Raw genomic sequence first — 19,704 nt, forward strand, 5'->3', positions numbered from 1 at the left:
ACACAAACAGAGAAACAAGCAGGCTGACTTGCGTGTGCGTTACAGCCGAGAGTGTGTTTCACCAAAGAGGTTTAAAGCACAGAAAACGTATGTGCGGCTACATGAGCAGCTACGTTTGGATGTGTGTGTGTGTGTGTGTGTGTGGGGGGGGTAGAAACACTCACACATACTTAGGAGTAGAGAGAGAATAAGGATTAAAGGCTTTGAATGTCACTGCACATTCACCTTTAACTGTCCAACAGTCTCTGGAAAACACTTAGAAGTATATTGACAAGGAAAGGTGAGAAAGTGATATAGAGAGGGAATTAAAAAAAAAAAAAAAATGTGAGAGAAAAAGAAAGAGAATAAGCACACGCCCAACATTTTCCAGGTCAGCCCAAACTGCCCCAGGCTAAACTCGCCGTTCTGTTACTGTTTTTCTTCTCCCCTTTTTCCCCCCCTCCTCTCATTCTCTCTGTATTTCGCCCAGGGGCAAAGTCGAGCTGCAACAGGATTCAGCCGTTCCCACGGAGACCGGAGAGACGGCGCTACCATGGCAACGAGGCATCGCTTGCTCGAGCGGAGAGCCACTCCATCTCTCTGTCTCTCATTCTCTACTTCTTTCTTCATCAGCACTCCATCTCTCCCTCTCTACTCGTTTTCTTTTTTCTTTGTAAATTTTGGAACCTTCCACTTTTGATCTATCTTTCTCTCTCTCCACCTGTGTCTCTCCACGCATCTTTCCCTTATCCACTCATTCTCCACACCAAAAATATAATTAGCGTGCCGCTGCCTGTCAAACTGCCGTAATTAAACAGCTCAGACAACAGCGCTCCTCGCAGAGAGAAGGCCAGACACACTGCGCACATCTCACCTCGTGCCTTCACTGAGTGGCTAAAAGGAGGAAAACATTTGGATCGAATCACCAAGCTCAATTACACTCACCGGGGTAAAGGTGCCAGCAAAGTTTAGAGTCCACAGGAAATGCTGTTTGTGGGGCTTTTTTCTAACACTGCCAGAAACTGATTTCTCAGCAAATACTTACTGATTTGAGTTGTTAAAGAAAGATAAAATAATAAGGCACAAAAGAATTACTCTATGAAATTTAAGGAGATTTAAGTGTTGTGCCTCATTGGTGAGATCATTACAATGATGTTTCAGTATTTTCAGTATCTTTTTCTTAGGAATTTCCATTATAGAAGTTTGAATTTCTGTGGCTTGGTTCGTTTCTGAGTCAGTTTAACTGTAGAAGAAGCTGATGTTGGAGTAAATGTCTCTGTGGACCAATGCAGAGGAAGGGTCATGGTTAACAGTAGTTTGAAGAAGAACTGAGCAGCACTACTTCTTCAGGGCAGCCTGGACACTACAGTGACTTGGTATCGGAAAGTGACGAGACGGTCCGGCCTGGGCCAGGGCTAGCAGGTTAGCATGCTAACTTCAGTAGAAGAAAAGAAGTGATACAAATGGAAGCAAAACAAAAGTCAACACTGGCATTGCTTTCCACCACTGGAGGCAGATCTTGGCGAGTAAAGGAATGAAGTTGGCAAGTAAACAACTGTTAATGCTAACACTGGCTATGTAGCAATTGCAAAACTTACAAATAGATCCTTAAACCTAATATGGCATTTATGTACCGCAGTTTCGTGTCACTAATTATTATTATTTATTACTTAGCAATAAAAATCCTGGTCGATTAATCTGTTTAGCTCTACAATTCATAAAGTTCATAAAAATGACCCTGAAGAATCTGGAAACTGGATCAAGCAACAGCAAGATTGATCTGTCTGTGAGTGGTTGATTGTAGAAGATCAGTTATCACCTTCCATGGTAAGACTTATCAGACACTGGCAACTAAAGTCAAAACTGTAACAAAATGATTTAAGGTTGAATCATTATTGTGCTGTTACAATGACAAAGAGGAGTAGGCGTTTATGAAAATGTCACAGATCATTACTTGGAGCTGCACCGTTGACACGGGGCATGCACTGATACTAAACCCAGAGGACGCACATTGAAATCCCTTCATCAACCCCCACCCCTTCACACCTCCACGCTATTGATGACATTTGATTCAGCTTGCCCTTTAGAGACTGTTGGTTTATTTTACATGCACATGCTTATGAAAGCCCCTCCTTTGCCATCATCATAGTCCATGACTTGTTTTTTCTCTCATCCATCACAGGTCATTCGCAGACTGACGGACTGGACAGATGTGTGTCATGTTGATGCATGTTGCCATGTAGACGATTGAGCGTGACACTTGATGTAAGGTTGCTTAAAGGAGGTTTTGGTGAAAATGCACACGACAGTGGGAGTCTGAACTTATAGATTATTTATATTGCTGTCAGGGACTCTCAGCATCCCACACAGCTGGGTGGTGGGGGTAGGGGGCGTGTGTGTGTGTGTGTGTGTGTGTGTGTGTGTGTGTGTGTGTGTGTGTGAGAGAGAAGCTTTGAGAGGAGAGTAAAGCTGGAAGAGAGATACAAAGAAAGGGCGATCAGGTGAAAGAAGAAGATGGAGGTCATCCTCAGAACCCATATCTTCACCACTGCTTGCAGCAAACACTCTCTGTAGCTTATCATTAAGTGATATGTGTGCTGACAAGCCCTGTAGACGCGACATGTGGTCTTCACACACAGGCGCACACACTCAGGTGTCGCTGAAAAGGTCGACTTTCTCTCTGTCGGATCCTATCCATCAACCCTGAAGCATTTTGCTTACTCAAATACCCACGCTTCATATAGCTGATACAGTATAGAAATCTCTGGTGAGTATTCTTTTTCTCCACAGAGCTGCATTTACTGTCGCTCACCTCCTCATACATCACTAATGGACTATATGGATTTCTACATAGGACTGTTATCGACTGAGTTCTATTGAAGCCATTAATAGGAACACAGTGACACATTTATAGACGTCCTACAGGCCTGTGGAAGCCATAGGACATGTGTCTGTGTGTTTACATGTCATATAGCCTATTTCTGTGTGTACCCATATGCTGGGCAAAGATTACCAAAAGTAATTGTGGCCAGAAGTGGTAATTATAGGTTAATGCACCAATGAATTATGAGTCACAAAGAGCCATTCACGTCCTTGGGTTGTTAGCCAGAGAAAGAGTGTAGGCTAATACACATTCTCAGTGAAATAGGACTCCAATATACTGTACATAGTTTATGAGTCTAAAAACATGGAAGCCAGGGGAGCCAACAATGCTATCTTACTGGATTTATGGTGGATAAATCACACACCATACACCCTGTTACAGCAGCACAAAAAAGTTAGCTAAAATTAGTGAAAATAAGATAGTGTTCATACCAGAACTAATAGGGTTGTAGCAGCATGATTTCAACATTTTCAAGATTATTTTGTTTTTCAAAAGTTTCGTAAAGTTTGGCTTTAAGACAAATTGTCAGAGGGAAAGATTCTCCTGGCAAACATGAATCCTGACGAGTCCTTAATTCAAAATGTTAACTAATGGTATTGAATGTGAACATGGATTTTACAACAGTTTATACAAAATCCTAATTTTTTTTTTGTTGGCAAGTAGTTTCAGTGTCAGTTGCCAGATTTGTCAATAAGTCTCATGTCTCAAACAAACTTATTTCAGTCTACAGTGTGAGGATATCAAACTAAAATCTCTTTACTCAAACTACACCTCCTCATGCAAAACAGACACACACACTAACAAGCACACTACACACAAACACATATCCAAATGTTCACCGGCATGCAGTCCTACCACTCCTGCATAAAAACCACAAATACACACACATCAATATCCATAAACATACAAATGCCAACACACACGCACTGGCCCCCTGCTAGGTCTAAATAAAAATCCGACGACCACACCGGATGTGCATCACTGGTCGTCATGGCCACCGAGGAATATTCTTCAGGGTTGCCAAGGCAACAGCTTGGGGAACTCTTCACCAGGCTGTCACTTGTGTCAGGAGAAGAGACTGGATGAATGCCGATGATTATATATGTTTTTTATGGCTACATGAGTGTCTGTGTGTGTGTGTGTGTGTGTGTGTGTAGTGAAGGCTCTGATTGACAGTAATAGAGTAAATGGAACAGTTGTAGTGATTTATAACGAGGGAGTGAGTGGATGAATGGATGGTTTTATGTGTTCATGTGTATGAGAGTATGGGTGTGTATGTTGACAAAGTGTGTGTGTGTGTGTGAGTGTTTATGGGTGTGTGTGAGAGAGATGGGCTGGCTCTCTCAGGCAGCACCTCATATCAAACCAACCGCCACTCAAACTGACGTAGACAGGGAATGAGGGAAAGAGAAAGTAGGACCCAGTTGCCATGGCGATCCAATCAGCTTTCCGTTAAAGCTCCTGGGTGTTGTCAGCGTTCTTACCAGCATAATAAACACATATATAAACACACACATATATGTATGCACACACGCAGAGATAAACGTATAAAGCAGCTACACTGGGAAACAGCGGAGAGTTCATATCAATCTGTAGCTGCAGTCGGGACTCTTGAAGAAAAAATGATAATATAAGATTTACAGTATTATGGTCATCAATCTGACAGTAGAAATAGATCCGAACGTACATGCTTTCCACCGTAAAAACATAGTTCATAGTGTGCCTGAAAGCTTGTGTTACCTGAATGAATCTTTGTTGTTTTAATAATCTACAATCTCTGTCCTTCAGAAACAAAAGTTATTACATCGACTTCACATATTTCAGCTGAAGTTAAGCTGTTATCTTTGCTGCTGCCTCCAATCTTTCTTTACTCCCTCTTCCATTTGTTTTCTCTTTTCCCTGCTCTTCATCATCATCCTCTCATCCTCCTCCTCCTTTCCTGCTTCTCTCGTTTTCTCCTTCTCCTGCCCTATATTCATTCTCTAATCTGGTCCAGTCGGACTTCTTGTCTGACTCCAGTAATCTTGTCAGGACAGATGGCCCACACACACACACACACACACACACACACACACACACACAAACACACACGCACACTCACATACACAGATGTACATTCACTGCACATTCGCTCCTTCAGTGACCCAGATTGGCCTGCGTCACGTTTCACACCGTTAGATACTTGGATCTCATATTCTCTCCCAACACGCACAATACAGCTGCCATCCCACTGCCCCGACAACGGCTGGCGATCAACAGGTCAGAAGAGCAGCAGATCAATGTGGAAAATATTATTATATTGCAGGTTATACAGGTTGCCCAATAAAATACTCCTACATCAAACTAGAGTGATTGCAGTCGGGCATGTGATATAAAAATAATGTTAAAAAAATATACTGCCTGTGGTGTAAAGGGGAACTCCATCAAATCAGAGGTGGATGATACTGGCTGGACATTATCAACCTTTAATATAAGACCAGTGTTGGCGAAACAATATATCAGTCTAACCTGATAACAAACTTTTTCGTACAAACTGTCGTGCGACTACATCTAAAAGCGGGAAGTGTTTATAGCTTGACCAAGAGGGTGAAAAGCCTGCTGTGATAGAGGGGCGAGACACGATGAATCAAACAGATGGGGATCATGGAGACGACTCTCACCAATTCGCCAACTCTTCAGGGAAAAATCTGATTATTTAGCTAGCTTAATGCTCCGCTGTGTCCACTAGCTAGCTGCTAACATTGCCTGTCTGCTGTTTTGGGGTTGACCATGTAGTGTGTAGTACAGTGGGTTTAACAAGGGTTTCTCAGAAATTAGCTGCTTGCTGCAACTGGAAATGACGCAGATGTGAGCAGTAAAGGTGAAGCAAACAACAAAGCAATTAGCTAAAAGAAGTTAAAAGCCGAGCCGAGGGGGAATGGAAAATGCTGTGCGATAATTAGCTGTGGGTTTGTCACTACAAGCAATCTCCTTTACCTCACACATAATTTGATCTATAATTAGTGTAAAAATATTGAGTGCAGCTTTAATGTAGAGAGTTTGAAGCGTTTCTCTCTTTAAAGCCAGGAGAGACTCACTGAGAGGGAGGAAAAAGGACATTAACTACGCCACCTGAGTGGAAGATGGAGCAGCAAAGTTAGCGAGGTAAAAGACCTTGCTAATGGATGACAGACTATTAGTCTTGTGGCTACACTGTCCAGACAGAACTAATCAATCTGGGAATCATTTGTGTGTCCTCTGGTGGTCTGTCACACATTCCTAATGAGCTAATCCATTCAGCAAGCCCACGAGAGGCTCCTGTGTACAACCAGTGAAGAAATCAACACATGACTAGGGTGGTTTATGTATCGCATTGATTACCTTTGCGTGGGAATGAGCGCGTAACCTTAGCGATGCGGCTCTAGGAAATTACGGCCCTTGGTAGGTTCTTCTCCACATCGACACAAAAATACAATTCTGGTGGAAACTATGTTTTTGTCTGTATGATGAGGCAATGAAAATATACTGAGCACCATTATGCTGGGGGGGGGGGCTCGGATCGGAGGGGAGATGAAAGCCAGGTGGAACGTGATTGGCGAAAGCGAAGGTGAAAACACAGATGAAAGAGGAGTGCCAGAGGGTAGTGATGGCCTTTACCGTAAACTGTGATGGATTAGGAAGCTTGGACTGCAGCATTAAGATGAACAGGTCAGAGAGGAGAGGAGAGGAGAGGAACCTTAGATGACTTAAATTGTCCTGGGTGGCAGCTTTATCAAAATATCTCCACTCTAGAGGATTGTAGCAGCTGATAAGAACCACCAGGTGAGGTGATATTTGAACAGAAAGCAATAAGGTGTGTGTATGTGTGTGTGAGAGAAAATGTACTTTCAGTATAAGGGGAGTGATCTTGTGATTGTAATGATGCTCTTTAAATGATCACCTTGTTAATGTTTACCACCTGTAATGAAGGGGAGACTGATTCATGCAGCAGCTCGAGTGTCAGTTTGCAGTGAAATCTGCCTGAGCTGCTAAAACACATGAAGGAGTTTTGTTTGGCAGGTGTTCAGCTGACCCTCTGACACTTAACACTTCTACTCCTCTACATTTGAAAACGTTGGACTGTCGGTTGTGAAGGTGTCACTTTGAGGTTCGGGTAATTGTGATGCTTTTTTTTTTTTCCTATTTCTATTTCCTGAAATTCTACAAAGCAAACAATCAATTAATTGCGAAAAAAATCAGTGGATCAATTCATGATGAAAATAATCATCAGTTCTAGTCCTATACAAAATAATTAAAAATTAGCTCAACTAACTACAACAGTAAAATGTTGCTTTTACAGCAGTGCATGAGAAATAATAATCGAATGATATAATCTATAATGATATATCCATCGTGGAGGCAATTTCTCTGAGTACTTTTACTTTTAATAGCCTACTTTAAAAACATTTTCCTGATTATAATTACATACTTTTACCAAAATGTCTTTTTAATGCTGAACTTTTACCCATAATGAAGCATTTTCACAGTGCGGTATTAGTACTTTTACTTACTTACTTTCGCTATCACTGAATTGTAAACTGACATTACAAGAAAAATAACTTTGCACTACAATTTTAACAACACAGCCTGTCATATAATTTGGTTTATTACATGTTCGAATCACTGATCTGGATATTTCAATATGCTTTGGCTTGTTTTGATATTACATCCAGAATGTTTCATAATTATTCTTACAAATGATGCATCATACATCAGTTTATCAATACACAGGAAATGATGTCACAAGGTGTAGTGTTTAGTAACTTTTGCTTGTGCCCAAAGCTGGCATCTATACAAAAGCTCAGTTCAAAGTTTAACTGACTGATGTGCTACCATGCAAATGAAAACCAAAGTCAACATCAAGCTGTGCGTCATAAAATAACAAGACACCAAAACAGGTGGCTGTATTCACCATTTAATCATTTAGTAAATAAGGATTAGACTGTGTGTTATTTAGTTACACCTCTGACACCTCACACACAAAAAAAAAAAAGATGTCCGTCACCTTACCAGAAACAGTCACGCTTCGCCACTATCACCTGCCAACACCTGTGTGACACACCTACTGTCCAAACATAGGCCTGGGCCACATGAGTACTCTTCTCAGAACTGTGTGGGAGGAATCTGATCTATTGCCATATCCCTGTTTAGACCTTACGCATCAAATCATACAGTAGTATCACTTCACCGTGATCAGCAGCGGAGTTGAACACAACTGTGTGGATGTGCATTTTAAATGCATAGTACAGATTGTCTGAGGTTGCATGAATACAAAATCTGTGCTTGAGGATGTTCATCTTTACACAGAGTGTGGTTATAGAACTGTAAGCTCACCTTCTTGCATGAAATCAGCCTCATCCAGCAGGTTATTCTGACATGTAATGGTAAGAGGACCACAGGTGTAGTTTACAACATTAACCATGGCTGCATTACATTAAGTCTCACCAGCTCCAGGGCTGCAGTATCACGTATTCTGACGCACTCGCATGATTTACTCCGATTAGATAACTAATAATCCTCAGGGGAACTAGTTTGATCACCCGTGCAGCGCGACAAATACAAAAAGATAAACATATGAGACAAGTCACAGAAAGACAACATATGACAGACAATCCGCCACAACAAAAGTAATGACACTAACACAAAGACTAACAGATACTCAAAGGAGACATTGGTGCCCACCTACCCGCCAAATGAAAGAACAACATATTAGCACAATCAATCAATAAATAAAAAGTGCCTAAAAATGGGACCAATACAAACCATAATAGAATAAAAAGTCAGTAAATATGAATTAAAAACTTACATATTGTGTCAGAAATACAACGAATCAGGGAACAGGCAAGTATCACATGTCGTTCAAGAGTTCACAGCTGTGGGTACAGAAGACCTCCTAAATCATTCTGTGGAGCATCTTTGCATCATTAACCAATCACTCGGGACACTTTCTAGACTAAAGACAGCAAAGTGAAGTGTGGTTCGATCTCTCCTCCTGGCTTTTTCCTTCACTGTCAAATCAGGAGTAACAACGTTAGACGACGCTCGGATCGGACATAACCTTTATTCACTTAAGAGAAACATACCAGTGTAAAACATGCCGGAGACACTGCATCTCCCAGAATGCCATGGGAACGTGGGGATCAGCCAGAGGAGCTGAAGAAAGCTGCTGGAGAAGAGAACACCCGGGGTTGTCATGTTCACCCTGTCGCCGCTACAAGAGTGACAGGAGTACAGTAAGTGACTGGATGGAGAGACAGATGGACTCATGGATGTAGTATTTTTTTTGAGACCAAATTAACCATTAACATATGCGCCGGTGACTACGTCCTGTCATGGTACACATTTTCACACCCAATGAAATCTGTTGACGAATGGAGCGCAATACAGTGGATGGATCGGTGAACGTCAATAATAAATTATTAGAAGAAGGGAGAGGAAGGATTTGGGGGAATATGTGATATTTGGGTAATTCATATCACGATTGTCTGGCAACCCATCCCCCATACACACCCTCTCTCTCTCTCTCTGACTCTAACTATCACTTTCTGTCTCTCACACACACACACACACACACACACACACAGAAACAGAAACACACTCATACACACGCAAGGAGGGATCCTCTTATGGGATAGATAGATAGATAGATAGATAGATAGATAGATAGATAGATAGATAGATAGATAGATAGATAGATAGATAGATAGATAGATAGATAGATAGATAGAGGGGGGTATTTGGGGAAGGTGGATGATGATGGGAAAGGTAAAGCGAGGAGGAGAAATGGAGAAGCATGTAGACAGGCAGCAACAGAGAGAGACAGAGAAGTGGGGGTGAGTTCATATTGGGGAAGGGGGTGGTGGTGGATGGTGGGAGACTAGGCTACATGACGTTTGTTTCCATGGTGATGGTCTCTCTCTGTCTCCCACACGTAGGGAGATGGTGCTTTAATGTGTGTGTATTTCTGTATTTATGTGTACATGCATGTAATGGCATTTTTTTTTTTGTCAGTAAATAACCAAGTGCTGGTTGTTGGCATAGTGGGCATATTATTGATACTACGGTGGAACCACAGCTATGAATGATGCCTGTTTGCACTCTGAGCTTGACACTGTGTGATACTGCACACCCTCGTTTTCCTTTTGGTGATGTGACAGCTTATGGTTTGCAGAATAGTGACGCCATACAAGCCAACGCACAGGGTACAGTCTGAATCCAAATATAGGCAGCTTTTATGTCTAGTTTACCACGAGGTCATTTTCCCTCTTGAAAAATCCATACGGTCTTTACACTGTAACGTATTTTGCACTTTGGAAATGCTATATAGGAATTTGGAGCACGGGAATTATATTTTAAAAAAACTGTTCATCTTGGGTATTAAACCAAATCCAACCAGCTTGGTTGCAGTTATTTTCACTTCGGCTTCAATTGGCTGATCAATTGCAATGAATCAGTCTATTTTCCACCTGTGTTGCTGCCATCAAGTCTTTCACTCACTGATGACTGTAATAATGGATAAAAATAGGAGCGAGTGGGCTGATGTCTTATACCATTTGGCTTGGAAACACTACAATATGATGGAAGGCTTTTACCTTTACTGCAAAGAGATGGAGATGTAAGAGCTGCAGCTTGGTGTGGTTACTGACAATGAATTTGGGGGTTAAAATGCAGGAGGGCATTCAATCTATGAGACGTCTGAGTGTGATAGCATGTGTGTGATCAGTTGTGTGCACATGTGTATCACTGTTTATGTGATAGTATGTGTGTGTGTGTGTGTGTGTGTGTGTGTATGTTGGAGAAACAGGCAGATATCTATGTGGGGCGTGACCGGCATGGCGAGAGGATCTGACTGTCGCGCCAGATCCACCGAGCTTGAGGAGGAGGAGGATGAAGAGGAGGGGGAAGTGGCTTGGGAATGGTCATGAATCTTGAAGGCAACATTGCCATCTGGTGTCAGATCAAATTTATGTACCAGATGTAAGTAAAAGGTTAAAATGATGTGAAACAGTGTTAGTTAGCAGTCAGTTCACACTAACTGCATGATACAAACAGTACACCTTAAAGGTTTAATATGTAACTTTGATTGATTGATTGACTTTATTGTCCACCTCAGTGGAAATTCTGTCTTTAGTTTCTCCCAAAGTTCAGGAAAATCCACACAGCACAACACACCATTACAAACACGCAACATGTACAAGATACAATAGTGTAAATAAATGAGCTGGTATCAGCAGATGTGTTTTAAAAATACCAGAGAGCAAATCTTATATAATAACAAGACAAGTAATACTTGTTCCCTGCTGCAATCATTTTGTGCTCAATGCCTGTGTGACATAGGGAATAAAAGACTCCTTGTATATGTTCCGGCTGGCCCTTGGGGCCCCGAATCGACAGTCAGACAGAATCACTTCAAACTCTGAGAGCAGTGGGTGTGAGATATTTGCAACTATGTGCTGAGCCTTCCTGTGTGCAGCACTGTCAAATATATTGCAAAGTTGTTTTTGTGACTTGCCAGTCACCTTCCCTGCAATCTTAACAATTTTGGAGAGCATGTTTTTGCTCTTTACACTCAAATTGCCGTAAGACGCTTTCAACCAGGCTCCTGTGTGCCGTTTCAAGTATTTGTTGGCTGACGCAAAAGCTCCTCAGCTTCCTGATTAAGAACAATGGTTTAAAAATGATTAGACCTATGTTACATATTTTGTTCAGTTTCGTAATTAAATTATCGGTTTTTCAAACCTACAGAAATCCATAATTTTAATTAAGATTACAGTCTGTTTCATTTTGTTGCCTGTTAATGGCGTCATATTACCTTTGTGCATACATCAACGTTGTTGTTGGTCAGAATTGTCAAATTTGACTTTTTATCCAGTTTTAAGTCACATTTTTACAATATGCTCTTTAGATATTGATCATTTTAAACTATATATTTTAACCGCCTGGATCTCATGTGTCCAAAACACAGATTGTATATAACACTACACTGTTTTATTCAGTGTTGTCACCAGATTTAATCACTGGGTCTGTTTGTTTTACAGAGCACTGAGGATAATTCAGCTCCTGGTAAAACCCTCCTTCATTCCCTGGATCATATGTTTAAAATATGTCAATTGTCACTATATACAACTGCAGTATACACACATGCACACACACACACGCGCGCTCATCCACTTTCAGGCAGACAACCGACAACAGTCGATTGAGCACGCAGAACCAGCATCGTTCGTTCGGAGAATTGGCAGATTTCCACGCCGACATTAGAGCAGATGATTCAGAGTACGCAGCCGTTTCACTCCATTGACTTGATATATCACTGTTAACACCAGCAAGAGCCTCTCTCGCTGCCTGTCTGACTCTCCAACACACACTTCACACAGATATTTGTCTCAGATCTTTAATTAAGTTACTCTCTGTCTTTTCCACTCAGGTTCTCTTTGATGGGATGTTCATGTGTACAGATATGACAAATTAAAAATTATGTTCTTTTTTGTCCTTTTGATAGAAATGCAGTTGCCCATCAGAATTTTAATATAACCACCTTAGAAAAACCATCATCAGAACACCAAGGGTTCTTCACAAAAAGGTCAAGGGTCTCACTTTAATAATAGAAGCGCTTACGGATGAGGAGCTGCTTTCTTTTGGTAGAGACATGTTGCAGTTCTTTAACTAAAAGTCAAAGCAGGCGGCTGGAGCCGATCCATGCAGACATTGGACTCTGGACAGGTCGCCAGTCTATCAATGGGCTGACAGAGAGAGCCAACCCGTCACGCTCACATTCACACCTACGTGCGATTTAGAGTCACAACTTAACCTAACCTGCATGTCTTTCGACACAGAAAGGTCGCAGATGGCCAGCAGGTTCAAACCCAGAACCTTCTAGCTGTGGGGGAAATAGTGCTGACCACTGCACCACAGTGCCGCTCAATAAAAACCTGAATATGTAAATACTGTGTTTACATCTTGTTCAGCTGCCCATAAACAGCCAAAACAGTCAGCTTCAATATTCAGTACCATCACACGATGATTCTATTGTATTTCATTGACTGATGTCAGGTTCATGATTCTGCTCACTGCAACCCAACTCTGAAGCTAAAACCAGTGTCGTGACAGTTAGAGAGCAGAGCCACAGAGTGACCACAAGAGGGAGCTCTAGGTTAATCCATCAGTCAAAACAGACACCTCAAGTCAGATGCCCACCTCTCCTTAGAGACAGCTCTGTCCATCTGTTTGGTGCCCTTCAGCCTTGAAACTGAGAGCCATCCATAACTGGAAGCTGTCAGCTGTAAATCACAGGGCGAATGGCTGAGATCACCCAGGAGTGAAAGGTCACACACTCAACTTCACCATCTGCCCGAGCTCAAGTACAGATATCGCAGGCCAGTTCTGTCAATATGATGCATTCACGGTAACGGTAACAAATCATGAAGAGCAGAGGTTGGTGTGATCCCTTCAGGCCTGTGTGGGTGAAACACAGATCTGAGGAGTGGGTGATTAAAACTGGCAAACTGGGAAGATGACAGGCACAACAATGAATCCCGCAGAGATATGTATTTAATATTGTATAATTATTTAACATTCACAGAGCTGTACTTCTATCTGTACATTGAAATGCAGCAACAAAATACTTAGATATTAAATGTGCAATATTTTCTATTATTGTATCACTTTTGTTTTTATGTTCTTTTATTTGTTTTATTGAATGTAAAGGACTATTACAAATAGAGATACCAGTGTTTGTCATAAATTCAGTATCTGTCACATCTTGTTTGCTTACATAATAATTTGAATGACCCTGAGGCAGAAGGTCGTTCGCCCCATTTCACCACCTGATGGTGCATGGAAATTGGAGGCCAAGCTCTGTTCACATTAGCAATGAGGTGAAGAGTTTGGTTTTACATTATTGCTTTAGGCTTTCCTGAAGCAGTAAAATTTTATGTCAACATTCAGAATGGGCTGCAGAGTGAATAGTTACGTCCCGTGTGGAGTTTGTATGTTCTTCCCATGTAAGTGTGTTTCAGGTCAGGTGAACTTCATGTTTAATGTTTGTGAATTGTGGTTGTAGTCTTTGTCAAGGCACAAAAGGAAAGAGCGCAGCTTCTTACATATTAAGCACGATGCAAGCAAAAGACTTATTTCTAAAAATAAAATTTGCCACGTCTTTTATCATCCAAAAATCATCGAAGATAATGACGGCCATTTTACTAAGTGTAGTCCTTAAATCATCATATAATAAGCAGTCATTTCAAGATATTATGTTTTAGTATTTTAATATTACTTTACCCTTCTACTTCAACATATTTTGGAGGAAAATATTTCTCTACTCCATTTACCTGACAACTATAGTCACTACTTACTTTGAAGATTCAGATTTTACGTACAAAACATGATCAGTTTAATGAATATGACATGTAATTAGAGATAAAACTGCACAACAATAGTTAATAGCAGTTTCACTTCCACCAAATACAAGATGAAAATGCTGCTTACACAATAACCCGTGGATAATAATGATCATCGTCATCCATCTCTCATGTTCAGGATGAAGGTTTCTACCAAACATCAGCAGACGATTTTTCCTCGTACATAAGAAACAACTTCACAAATGTTCAAAGATAAGTAAAAACAAAAAAAAGACAGATTCCTCCTCATTAGACCAGGGATATCAATACAAAACGTCCTAACTGAAGATTATAAATTGTCTCATTTATATCAGGAGGTTTTCATCTCATATCACCACTGATGGTCAAAACTATAAAAAAATGTATGAACTCCCAAAAATAGAGATCAAATATATAAGAAATAAAAAAGCTCTGTAATAAATTGTATGGTTGACTGTCCTTCTGGCTCTTGACACGTGCATGCTGGGAAGGCCTCCACCTCCCCCTGACGAGGATAAGCAGATTTTAAAATTTGATTCTAATAAACTTTTCTTAATGGGCCAATCACATTGTTTACTAATACCTGGTGCCTGGTGGCTGGTAATGTTTTGAATGACCAAGTTAAAGGTCACACACTTAATTTCACCATCTTGATTTGTATGTTCCCACATCCTGTTTCTTAAAGTCAGGAGCAAATGAATGCATTGGTTTGCATAATTACTTTAGAGGAGGAGGAGAAACTGAATAAAAGTAAATGACCACATCTTAAAGGTCTGAGATGTGTCGGTACATTCTGTGAGAGCAAAAGTTGGAACTTTCCAAGGTAAGCCTTTTGTGCTTTGATTTATGTTTGCTATATTCTTCTTTTTCTTTTGCTTCTTCTTTTTCTATAATATCTGCCTCAAAGTTATCACATGAAAAGTATTTGATAAGTTTCCCTTGCAATGACAAAACTAAAACATGTGTAAGAACATTTTTTAAAATGTAAATATACAAGTAAAGTTGGATGTCATTGAATTTCAGTTGTAGTAGTTGGGGTTACTTTGATGTGGGGTTGTGTGAGGTACTAATACATAGACAGTGTGTTACCTGCAGTGGATTCAGATCGGCTCCTCCCAGTTTACGGAAGCCGTCAGGAGCACTGGCACAGAAGCTGGGTGCTGTGCTGCTGTGGACCGGGCCATCCTCAAAAATGTATTTTAGCCAAAAATGTCCACAGAAAAAAGGCAATATCAGTTGAAGTGTACGTTATGTTTTGAATATTTTCACCACTTTATCTTACCGTCAAACAGCCCTTTCCTAACTAGGACTACAGTCTGTGAACCAGAGCTAAGCACAGGTGTGCTTGTGCGTAGGAATATGGTAGTTCAACGAATTAAAAAAACGTAGTTCCAAGGGAAAGGGCTGTTTGACAGTAAGATGAATTGATGAAAATATTCAAAATAAATTGCACACTTTTGTGTGGCTAAAACGCGTTTTGGCTGATGGCCCCGTCCACAGCAGCACATCACGCAGCCTCTGTGCTGGTGCTCCTGCTGCGTCTCTAAATATGGGCGAGGCTGTTCTGAATGACTATAGATAAGTCACAAACCATCACGCCAAATAACCTGAGCTATCACTTTCAAATTTGATTCAACACTAGTAAAAGCTCATACATCAAGTCATCCCTAAGATTTTTTTTTTTTTACTTTTAAGCAAAAACAAATTTCAATTGAAGAGAAATGACTGTGCCATGACTCTCTCTATTTTTCAGGATGAAAACAACACTATTGTTTATCCTCACCCTTGCAGGTCAGAGAAATATTGCCTGAAAATGTTCATAAAGTTGACTATACACCTCTCTGACAGTTATTATACGTTTCACAATGGCTGTATTTTGTTGCATGGTTATTGTATGATGAAAATGAAAAACAACCTTTTTTTCCGTCAGGACTGTCTGCAGGTTCTGCAAGAATCCTCAAAGAGTACGTCTATGTGAATATGCCAAAGACCTGGGCTGAAGCTCAGAGTTACTGCAGAGAGATGTTCAATGACCTGGCCACCGTAACAAACCGAGACTTCAACAGCAGGCTGCTGAGTGTAATCCAGGGCCATGGTCATTTTGTATGGATAGGGCTTCATGATGAAAGGACCAAATGGGAGTGGTCGCTCAATAACAGAGACTTCAACACAAACACAGATTTCAACAGGTGGAAACTAGATGAGCCAAACAACTGGGAGTTCAGGAAGCAGTGCACTGTGATAACAAGAAACGGCTATTGGCTTGACTTTTCATGTATGGAACTATTTCCTGCAGTCTGCTTGAAAGGTAAGAAGGATTAGTTCAGTTAAAAAATAGAAAGATAAATATATACTTTATCCCTTTTAATACTGTGATAAAATAACCAACCACCACTAAGAAAACAACTATCAAAATAATATCAAAGTAACAGACTAAATAAAAATAAAACTAAAGTGCATTTGGCATTAGGCAAAGAATTTATTCAACCATGACATTTTAAAAAACATTCTTGTGATTTCTGCAAAACAGTTGTTTTTGTATGATTTGTAACTAACCTTGAGAACTTCTGGCAATGTTTACATGTCCCCTTCAAACTACATACATACATACTCACAATGGCAATACTAACATGATAATGTTTAAACAGATGTAGTACCTTTGCCTGACTCCCCTACCAATACATTTACTATTCCCAGTAGACAACATATAACTTTCTTTGCCTTAGTAATGAGTGTCACTTCAAGGTAGACCTACTGTCTTTGGTTTTTGTTTTCTTTTAGAACAAGATCCATCGAGTTACACTGCGGTGAAAACTAGGATGACTTGGGCGCAGGCTAGGTATTACTGTAAAACCAAACACATAGACCTTGCCACTGTTGGGAGCTTGAATAGGAATACAGAGATATCCTCAATGCTGGAAATGAAGCACTGGATCGGTCTTCACAGAAAATCATGGGCTTACTGGTCTGACTCCAGGCCCACCAACTTCACAAACTGGCACACGGGCCGGCCTGACAATGATGGGAGTTGTGCTGCAGTCAATGCAACCACAGGAACGTGGTGGAACAATAACTGCAAGGCAACGCGCTCTTTTATCTGCCAAAAAGTGTCTCAAGTACCAGACAGCTTTTCATTTCATCACAAGGTTAAATTCCAGTCTGAGGCTGACCTGAAAGATCCGGCTCTTCAGCAGCAGATTTTAGAGCAGGTACAGTAATTTTAAAGCTGCTATCGCTGGTAACGAGCTTGGTTAGAGTTGTTGGAGTGTGAACTTCCCCTGAACTGCTAACGTTAGCTAAACTCTCATAGTAAAAATCTCACCTTTAACATCACAAAATAATATCATTAGCGAATGATATTCTCATTGATTTCCTAAGTAACACTATGGTATTGGTGGACAGTGGGGTCCAAAAATCTGAGACCACTTTCAGACTTTTGGACCTCATTGTTGTAGACTAGTTAGCTGGCCATGCTAACATTTGCAGCTATTAGGGCAAACGCTGTTTAAGCTACTCTTTACAAGCCTGCACATTTGTTTCTGGTTTTTGAAAAGATAAAAGACACCAGCTTCCAAACAGCATCTGCACTGTTTCACAAGACATTTTTATTCCTTATCCCTAAGATGTCATCAGTTTGCACTCTGCTTGTTTCCTTTGTTTTTCTGCCACCACAATACGTTCGCAACCACAGCAACAAAACCGGATGTCTAATCCAAATAGCAAGAGAAAAAGAAGATGTGTGTGAAAGGTTGCAATGATGTGATTGTCACAATTTTTCATTTTCATTTCCCTACAGCTGCATGCTAAACTGGTGAAACATGGCTTAACAGCATTTAAACTCCACTGGACTCACACTGGAACACTGGAACAAGAGAGCAACAAAGAGGAAGGTATTTATTTGGCATTTTCCTGAACAGGAGAGATATTTTCGGATGGGTTTGTCACTTATAACAAAAGATTTAAAAGCACTAGTTCAGCTTTTTGGGAAATACGTCTATTCGCATCCTTGCTGAAGTTGAATACGAACATCAAGCAGCCAGTTGGCTGAACTTAGCACAAAGAAAGGAAGGAGGGAGAAACAGCTATCTTATAGCCTAGCAAATAAATATTCTGGACGTAACTGCTCACAAAACCACAGTGTGTCATTGTTACACTTCAGTTTTTGCACTAATTAAACAAACATTACATAACATAACATCTTAATAAGTGAGTTTTGGAGGCACTGTTTGGAACATTTTATTATCTTTGGTCACAGCCAGGCTGGCATGTTTCCTAATTTCCGTTCTGTGTGCTGAGCTAAGCTAGCCAGTTGCTGCTGTAGCTTTATATCAACTTGACATCGATATGACAGGGGTTTCTTATCATCTAACTTTTTGCAAAAGTGCAAATAATTTTTTTTTCTCAAAATATCAAACTATTTCATTAAACCACATATATGACTTTGATTTTTTCTGTCTTTTGTTAGAGTCAGGTGCCTGAGCGGACTGTTGTGCAGAGGACGTCATGGTCAAGGTGTAACTGCTAATGTATCACAATGTTTTGCCTATGTTTTCAGCTTGCGTATCAATACACATTTTATACACCATCAGTGGTAGTGTGTGATATAATTTTCTTCATCACTTGCAACTCAACAACAACTGCAAAAAGTTGCACAAACTTTGATTTTTTTATTACTGAAAATGTTTATTCACAGGATTTTTTATGTATGGTTGCATTAAAAAATGTGAAAATACAGACTTCAGAGCATGTAGTGAGGTTTGAAAGATCAAGATATAAACATGTTTATGTAATATTTAAATATTTTATGCGTGCTTGCTGATGAGTCCTTTGAAATGTGTTTTTTTCACAGACTTTTAATGCTTGATGTTTAGCAGCATTTTTCTGGCTTTGAAATTTGTGATCCTGTTAATGATCACCATCATAGTTAATTGATTAATTGATTCTTAGCAATAAATTTCTTAAAATGTGTTTTCTTTGTTTCTTTTATCATAGCAAAGGCCTTTTTTCACACACACACACACACACACACACGAGGAGAGAGCAGAATGATTGAAATTGTGCTTTTGGCAGAGTGAGAATCCACTGTAATTATTAATATTGGTCCTAACCTCTAGTATGACTAAGACATTATTTTGACCTTGTAGACGAGAAAGTGAAGTTATTTGATTGAGATGCCCGCCTGATTTAATTTGATCAAGGCCAATCATCGCTTAACCAAAGAAAAACTATCATTTAAAAATTACAATAGCGTAATATGGCTCGCTTTTTTTTTTTTTTTTTTTTTTTTTTTTTTTTTAAGACGTCCTTGACTGAAAAGTGTATGTTGCGATGATTTATCTTCTAACTGGTGTTAACAAGCTTTATTTTGGGGGGGGTGAATATAGCACACACAAAAAAATACCAAGGTATAATTTAGTGCAAGGTCGTGTTGGGACCGACATTAGC

This window comes from Seriola dumerili, unplaced genomic scaffold (assembly GCF_002260705.1).
Source record: "Seriola dumerili isolate Sdu_G_001 unplaced genomic scaffold, Sdu_1.0 BDQW01000378.1, whole genome shotgun sequence".
NCBI classification, from domain to species: Eukaryota; Metazoa; Chordata; class Actinopteri; order Carangiformes; family Carangidae; genus Seriola; species Seriola dumerili.